The following is an 8597-nucleotide window of genomic DNA, read 5'->3' as shown; positions in this document are numbered from 1 at the left end:
GTCATCTCTCCAACCATCTCAAGAATTTCAAAAGGCCCGATATACATAGGGCTCAACTTGCCTTTCTTTCTGAACCTCATAACACCCTTCATGGGCGAAACCCAGAGCAAGACCCGCTTCCCAACCATGAATACAATGTCACAAGCCTTTTGATCCGTATAACTCTTCTGTATTTATTGGGCTATAGGAAGTCGATCCTGAATCAATTTAACCTTTTCCAAAGCATCCTAAACCAAATCTAACAAAGCCTCATACGGGATCATTTGAATGCTCGATTGATAACTGTTTTTATAGGCAAACTCCGCAAGTGGCAGGAACTGATCCCAAGAACACCTAAACTCCATCACACATGCACGGAGCATATCCTCCAATATCTGAATAGTGCACTTGGACTGCCTGTCCGTCCGAGGGTGAATGTTGTGCTCAACTTAACTCGGATGCCTAACTCATGCTGTATGGCTCTCCACAACCGCATTGTAAACTACGTACCCCGGTCATATATGATAGATACCGGCATGCCATGAAGCCTGAAAATTTTGCGGATATAAACTCGAGCCAACTGCTCAAAAGAATAAGTAGTCACCAGTGAAATAAAATGAGCTGACTTGGTTAACCTATCCACAATCACCCAAACTGCATCAAATTTCCTCTGAGTCCGTGGGGAGACCAACAACAAAATCCATAGTAATTTGATCCCATTTTCACTCTGGAATATCTAACTTTTAAAGCAATCCACCTGGCCGCTGATGCTCATACTTCTCCTGCTCACAATTTAGGCATCGAGCTATATATTCCACTATGTTCTTTTTTTTCATTCGCCTCCACCAATAGTGCTACCTCAATTCTTGATACATCTTCACGACACCTGGATAATGGAGTACCGCGAACTGTGGGCCTCCCGGAGAATCAACTCACGCAAACCATCTATATTGGGCACACATAGCCTGCCCTGCATCAGTAATACACCATCCTCTCCAATAGTGACCTCCTTGTCATCGTCGTGCTAAACTGTGTCCTTCAGGACAAGTAGATAGGGGTTGTCATACTAACGCTCTTTGATACGATCATAAAGAGAAGACCGATAAACCATACAAGCCAAAACTTGGCTCGGCTCGAAAACATCCAATCTAACAAACTAGTTGGCCAAGGCCTAAACATCTAAGGCTAATGGCCTCTTTGCTACCGGTAGATATGCTAAGCTTCCCAAACTCTTCGCCTTGTGAGTCAAGACATCAGCCACTATATTGGCCATCCCAAGATGATAGATAATGGCGATATCATAGTCCTTAAACAACTCCAACCACCTCCACTACTGCAAGTTAAGATCCTTCTGTTTAAACAAATGTTATAGATTCCGGTGATCAGTGTAGACCTCATAAGGGACACTAGATAAATTGTGTCGCTAAATCTTCAAGGCATGAACAATAGTTGCTAACTCGAGTTCATGGACAGGATAGTTCTTCTCATGCACCTTCAGCTGTCTAGACACGTAGGCAATCACCTACCATCTTGTATCAACACCGCATCGAGACCAATGCGCAGCGCATGGCAATACATCGTATAGGACCACGAACCAGTAGGCAATACCAATACTGGGGCTGTAGTCAAAGCTATCTTGAGCTTCTGAAAGCTCTCCTCACACTTCCCGGTCCACCTTAACAGAGCACCCTTCTAGGTCAGCCTGGTCATAGGTGCTGCAATAGACGAGAAACCCTCTACAAATCAACGGTAATACCCGCCAAGCCAAGAAAACTCCGGATCTCCATAGCTGAGGACGGTCTGGGCCAAATCTATACTGCTTCAATCTTCTTTAGATCTACCTTGATCCCCTCACTCGATACTACATGACCCAAAAATGCCACAGAATCTAGCTAGAATTCACACTTCAGAAATTTTGCATATAACTTCTTTTCTCTCAAGGTCTGAAGCATAGTCCTCAGGTGATGCTCATGATCCTCCCGGCTCTGGGAGTACACCAGAATGCCGTCAATAAACACAATAAAGAACGAGTCAAGATATAGCTGAAATACACTATTCATCAAGTTCATGAATATTGTTGGGGCATTGGTCAGCCCAAAAGACATCACAAGGAACTCGTAATGACCACACCAAGTCCTGAATGCAGTCTTCGAGATATCTGGCTCTCGAATCTTCAACTGATGATAGCCTGAACGCAAGTCGATCTTAAAGAACACTCTGTCACCCTGAAGCTGATCAAATAGGTTATAGTATGTGGCAATGAATACATGTTCTTCACTGTAACCTTGTTCAACTGGCGATAATCAATACACATTCTCATAGAACCATCCTTCTTCTTTACAAATAAGACTGGAGCACCCTAAGATGACACACTGGGCCGAATGAAGCCCTTATCAAGCAACTCCTGCAACTGCTCCTTTAACTCCTTCAACTTTGATGGGGCCATAGGATATGGAGAAATAGAGATGGGCTGAATGCCCGGTAACTAATCAATACCAAAGTCGATATCTCTATCAGGCAGCATGCCCGGAAGATCCATCGGGAATACATCCTTTCTAATCCCTCACACCAGAACTGACTCGGCGGTAGGAGTATCACCACTGACATCTCTCACATATTCTTGATATGCATCACACCCTTCTCAACCATCTGTTGAGCCTTTAAAAATGAAATAACCCTACTCGGAACATAATCTAATGTACCCCTCCACTCAAACAGCGGTAGACCTAGCATAGATAACATCACCATCTTAGCGTTACAATCAAGGATAAGATGATAGGGCGACAGCCAATCCATGCCCAAAATAACATCAAAATCCACCATACTAAGTAACAATAAATCGGCTCTAGTCTCAAAACCAATAAGAACAACCAAACATGACCGATACACACAGTCAACAATAATAGAATCTCACACAGGTGTAGACACATATATAGGAGAACTCAAAGAATCACGGGATATACCAAAATACAGAGCAAAATAAGATGACACATAGGAATAAGTGAATCCTAGATCAAATATGACTGATGCATCTCTATGACAGACCAGAACAATACCTGTGATGATAGAGTCAGATGCAAGTGTCTCCGTCCTAGTAGGAAGAGCATAGTATTTGGCCAGGCCTCCCCATCTAGGGCAACTTTTGCCTGCCCGACCTCCACCTCTAGCTAGGTGTGCAGGTAGAGTGGTAGATGGTGCTGTAATTATAGCCTGAGGAGCTGGTGGAGCACGCGGAGCTTGAGTAGTCTGTGGAGGTGCACCCTTCCTGAGTCTGGAAAATCCCTCACCACATGACGAGTGTCACCACACTCAAAACAAGATCTCGAAGGACGTGGCTGCTGTGACTGACTCGGGTCTGATTGGCTGGGTTGACCGCTGAAAGAACCCCATGCAGTAGGTGCACTAGACAATGGCGGTGCATAATAGGGAGCCTGAGGCCTAGGAGTGGCCAGAATACCGCTGGAAGCTAAAAGTACTGAATGAACAGGGCGACTCATATAGCCCCTACCATGACGAGCTACAACTAGGGCATGTGTACCACTATATGTGTCAGACCCTCAAGACCTCTTGGCCTCCCTCTCCTCTCTCTTCCAAGTCAACATACCCTCCAGTCTCCTAGGATCCCCACCACCTGCTGGTATGTGATGTCCATCTCCAACTCTCGGGCTATGCTAAATTTGATATTGGGGTTGAGCCCCTCGATAAATTGACGGACTTGCTCTCTAACAGTAGCAACCAAGGCTGGTGCATGCCTAGTCAAATTACTGAACCGGACTACATACTCCGACACGGTCATAGAACTCTGATGCAACTACTCAAACTCTGCGCGTCATGCATCTCTGAGACTCTAGGGAACATACTCTCTCAAGAACATATCTGAGAACTGAGTCCAAGTGAGTGAAGCTACCTCAACTGAACTACCTAACTCATATGCTTGCCACCACTAATAAGCCGCTCTCTTAAGTTGGAACGTAGTGAAAGCAACCCCACTAGACTCTGCAATACCATAGTACGAAGGATATGGTGGCACTCCTAAAGAAAACCCTAGGCATCCTCTAACGCCAAGCTACTGAAAGTAGGAAGGTGGTACTTCTTGTACCTTTCGAGCCTGAGCTGCTCCCATTCAGAAACTGCTACCCTAACCTCGGGTTGAGCTAGGGCTACTGGCTGCACTGTTAAGACCTCTGGGACCTAGTCAATGGGGACTCGCTACTCTAGGGTACTGGCGGTGGGAGTCGGTAATCCTCCCTTGGACTGAGATATGGCAGGAGCAAGTGGGATCAACCCTGCCTAAGCTAAAATGCCTCATGCTCAGAAATTGGGCGAGAGTCTCATAGAGAGCTGGAGCAATAACAGGTATCTCAGGTGCCTGCCCTCCAATTGGAACTAATGGTGGCTCCTTTGTAGAACCTCATGTAGGTGCTCTGGCTACACCATATGGACGTCCTCGGCCTTTACCCCGGCTCCAGCCCTAGCCTCTCGAGGCTCTAGCAGGGGGCGTAAGTGTTTTGTCATCTGATCCAACTGTACGTGTCCTCACCATATGTGAGAGAATAGAAAGATAGAAATTTAGAATCCGAAGTCAAAGATTTAGCACGATAAGGAATCAAAGAAGTGAAGTTTTTCCTAACAGTTCCATAGCCTCCCTAAGATAAGGACAAACATTTCCATACCGATCCGCGAGACTCTACTTAACCTGCTTGTGACTCATAATACCTATGAACCTAGGACTCTGATACCAACTTGTCACGATCCCAATTTTTCTCCGTAGGATATCGTGACAGCACCTAGTATCTATGACTGGTAAACCTAACAAGTATGCGAAATGACTAAAATTTTAAGCTAAAGCTCAAAACGTCAACAACTGTAATAATTAAAATATGCAACTCAAATTATAAACAACTCCTGAAACCCGGTAGATATAAATTACAAACTATAAAGAGGAATACTAAATATCCTTATACATCCGAGTCTAATGAGGAAAAAGAAACAACATAATAAAGATAGAGGGGGACTATGAGGTCTGAGAATGCTGGAAAATATACCTTGAAGTCTCTACGTACGGACTAGCTCACTGATATGTGGTCTGGTAGGAAGTACCTGGATCTGCACAAAAAGATGTGCAGAAGTATAGTATGAGTACACCATAACGGTATCCAGTAAGTGTCAAGCCTAACCTCGATTGAGTAATAACAAGGTCAGGTCAGGGCCATACTAAAAATAATAAGAAACAAGACAGAAGATATAATAATATAATGAAATGATAGAGAAGTGAAACAATGAGAATTTATGGAAGGTAATAACACGGAATCAAAGAAAGACAAATACAACATGAAAGGAAAACAAAAATTTTACAAGTTAAGGAAAGACAACAACAACCAATACGGTAAATAGAGGAAATTGACAGAGGTATTCCCGAGGTACTACCTCGTAGTCCTAAAAGTATCTCACAATCTTTCCTTATATACCGTGGGATCCTTTATATTTACTTTTGAAAAATTATTTTCCTGAAATAACATCCCACGTTTTAGTCCACCTTATCACTCTGCATAACTTCTAGTAATTCCCCTACTAGCAACGCATTTCAAGCCCCACCTTATCTCACCGAATGCGTTCAATACCCAGACCTTATACCACTGCATGCGTATCAATAATCACAGCGGCACAGCTGAAATCTCGTGCAAATAATAACAACCGCATGACAGAAACCTCGTGCAAAAATAACAACCACACCGCAGAAACCTCGTACAACAACCAAACAATCATCTCAACAATAATCACAGACACCAAACATAACAACGAAAACAATAATATTTCAAGGATAGCAATTTCAAGTAAAGAATCCCACAGTTAAATAAGGAATATGGAATCAAGAAAGCAGATAATTCAACTAAGTATGTAGTACAAGTTGCAAATAAGAGATAAGACAAGTAGACATGTGAAATTAGGCTAAACATGTTGACTATACATGCTAAAGTAACTCAGTTAAGGCATATAAAGGAAACTACTTAGATAAAATCGGAATTTCAACATTTAGCCCGTGTATGCACTCGTCACCTCGCGTACATGGCCCTCACATATAACAAAGTGTCATAACAATACCAAATCCTAAGGGGGGGTTTCCCCCACACAAGATTAGACAAGTCACTTATCTCAAATACTCGCTCAATCAATCAATAAAAAGGTCTTTTCCTCGACTTTTCGACTCCGAACGACCCAAATCTAGCCAAAAAATATCTACATACTATAAATATAACTATTGGAAACTAATCTAAATAATGAAATTATAACTATTGTAAGTTTCCTCCATTTCCCCCACCAATTTTTCAACCCAAATCCCTAATTAATTGATGAAATCAAAGATGGATTAGTGGGATTTAACCTAAATCAAGTTAGGAATTCTTACCCCAATGTTTCCCTTGAAAATCTCCCGAAAATTTCCTCACACCGAGCTCTCTAAGTCCAAATTATGAAATAAGAGAATAAACCCTCGTTTTGAAACTTAAGTTCTGCCCAGGTATGTAAAGCATGAAAATCAGTACATAAGAGACATAGATAAAACATGGAATAAGGAATTCCGCCTGTAAGTCTAAAAAACTCGAAACAGTTATAATGTCATGCACGTGCGTGTAAATGTCGTTTCATGCATAGGTATAGGTGTACATAATATCATCAAGTCTCCGAGGGCATCCCATCATATCATCTCGGCCACTATGGGAAACATTATCAACGTATACCAGCTGATTAGGTGGTGGTGCATATATAACGTCGTAACATTATCCCATATACATATATATACATATATACGCGTATATAACACCGTCTAGTCATGGGTCAATATACATATATAAATGAATGCAATGCATGAGAAGTACGTCAATAAAATCTTTCGGAATGTCATAAGACCATTACCGAACTACTTGATAATTGAAATTAAAGTAAGTTACTAATAAGCTAAGTATTTAATTACTTGCTTACTACAAGTGTAATATGGTAAAGCTAATTAAGAATTTCAATGCACCAAACTCCAGACTAACCTTAACAATTATTCCTACATAAGGAGGACAAAAATCTAGGTAATAAAAAAAATGTACATTTGGATATTTCACCTACTATTCTCCCAATAATAATAAATAGAAAATAATATATGGAGAAGTTTTAGCAAAACAACATAGATATCATTTGAAAAAGTCTTGAAACTGCCAACTTTAACTTTTATAATATTGCAAAATGAATATTTCTTTAAGACAAGTAATAGTGTGTTAGAATTTCTACAATCTCCAATTCAAGTATACATATGATATACAACCCAAATAATGATAATAAATTGACATAATGTATACAAAATCCTGCATACTACTGAATATCTAATGCTCTGCAAGGTTTGGCCGTGCGCTTACACAATTCATATTCTTAAAAAATGGAAAATATGAAATGTTTGTATTTCTCAGAGAACGTGTGTAATATCATGAAGTAAACTTTATCAACTTACGTATTTTCTGAGACCCATAAACAGAAGATAGAATAATAAGATTTATGGGAGAATAAAAGTATACACATCTTTAACATTTCTATGAAGAGTAATTTATGAAAGGTGTGCATTTTCTCATTTCGTTTGTGTCGTCTAGATCATGTCAAAAAGAAAGAAGGGATAGCCTTGATATACCTATAGTAGAAAAAAAAGTCGTATGATATTCTTGGAAAAGGTTGCCCCGTACTCCTTTAGAATCGGTAAATCTCACATTGCTAAGGTGTTAAGAATTTTTTATTTCAAGAAATTGCATTGAAATCTCGTTGGATTGAGGTTAACATCTTTTTTGCAAGGTTTGAATTAGGAAGAAAGTTATATAGGATTGGATTGAGGCTAAATGAAGCTAAGGTTTCAATTAGAGTCTTTGTTATTCTTTAAATTGTTGGTAAAGGAAGAGACGTATCTATCTTTGAATTATAAGGCCCTATTTTATATTAATTGCCACCTAACCCATATTGACTAAGAGTTATATGGTTTGGTAGTGGCTTGCTGCCCCGTGGGGGTGGGGTGGTTTTAATTTTTATCCATAACTCATTAGTTAATTAGGTAATATCTCGCTACCCAATATTTAACCAATTTCCAACATAATTAAGAATTATTTCAGCTTACTTAAAATACTACTCGCTTTTAACATACCTTATACACCTTACTATCATGGTCATGTAGTACCTTGTATGACACTAGTCCATAAATATCAAGTATTATAGCTCGGACTATATTCTATCTCATATTGACAAACTTTGACAAAACTCACTTTCTTTGATTCGTTTACCTATTAACCTTTACGACACTTTCTTATCTCTTGTTATAAATAGCATAAATACTTATAACCTCAAGATAATCTCATCCCCGAGTCTATATCGATTAACTTACGATGAAACTTTTACATACGAAAATGCGAGACGTAACATCCTTCCCCCTTAAAAACATTCGTCCTCGAATGTTTAACTTCTCATGATCCATATAAATTTTGGCAGAATCGCCTTTGTAACGGTACTGCTATCAACCCTTGATGTAGAGCCTTGCATAATCCTCTGCGGAATATGTAGTCCTAAATCACAGAAAATGTGCTGATTTTGTAAGTCTA

The sequence above is a fragment of the Nicotiana sylvestris genome, chromosome 7, assembly GCF_000393655.2.
Source record: "Nicotiana sylvestris chromosome 7, ASM39365v2, whole genome shotgun sequence".
In the NCBI taxonomy this organism is placed as follows: Eukaryota; Viridiplantae; Streptophyta; class Magnoliopsida; order Solanales; family Solanaceae; genus Nicotiana; species Nicotiana sylvestris.
Note: the sequence above shows the minus strand (reverse complement) of the source record.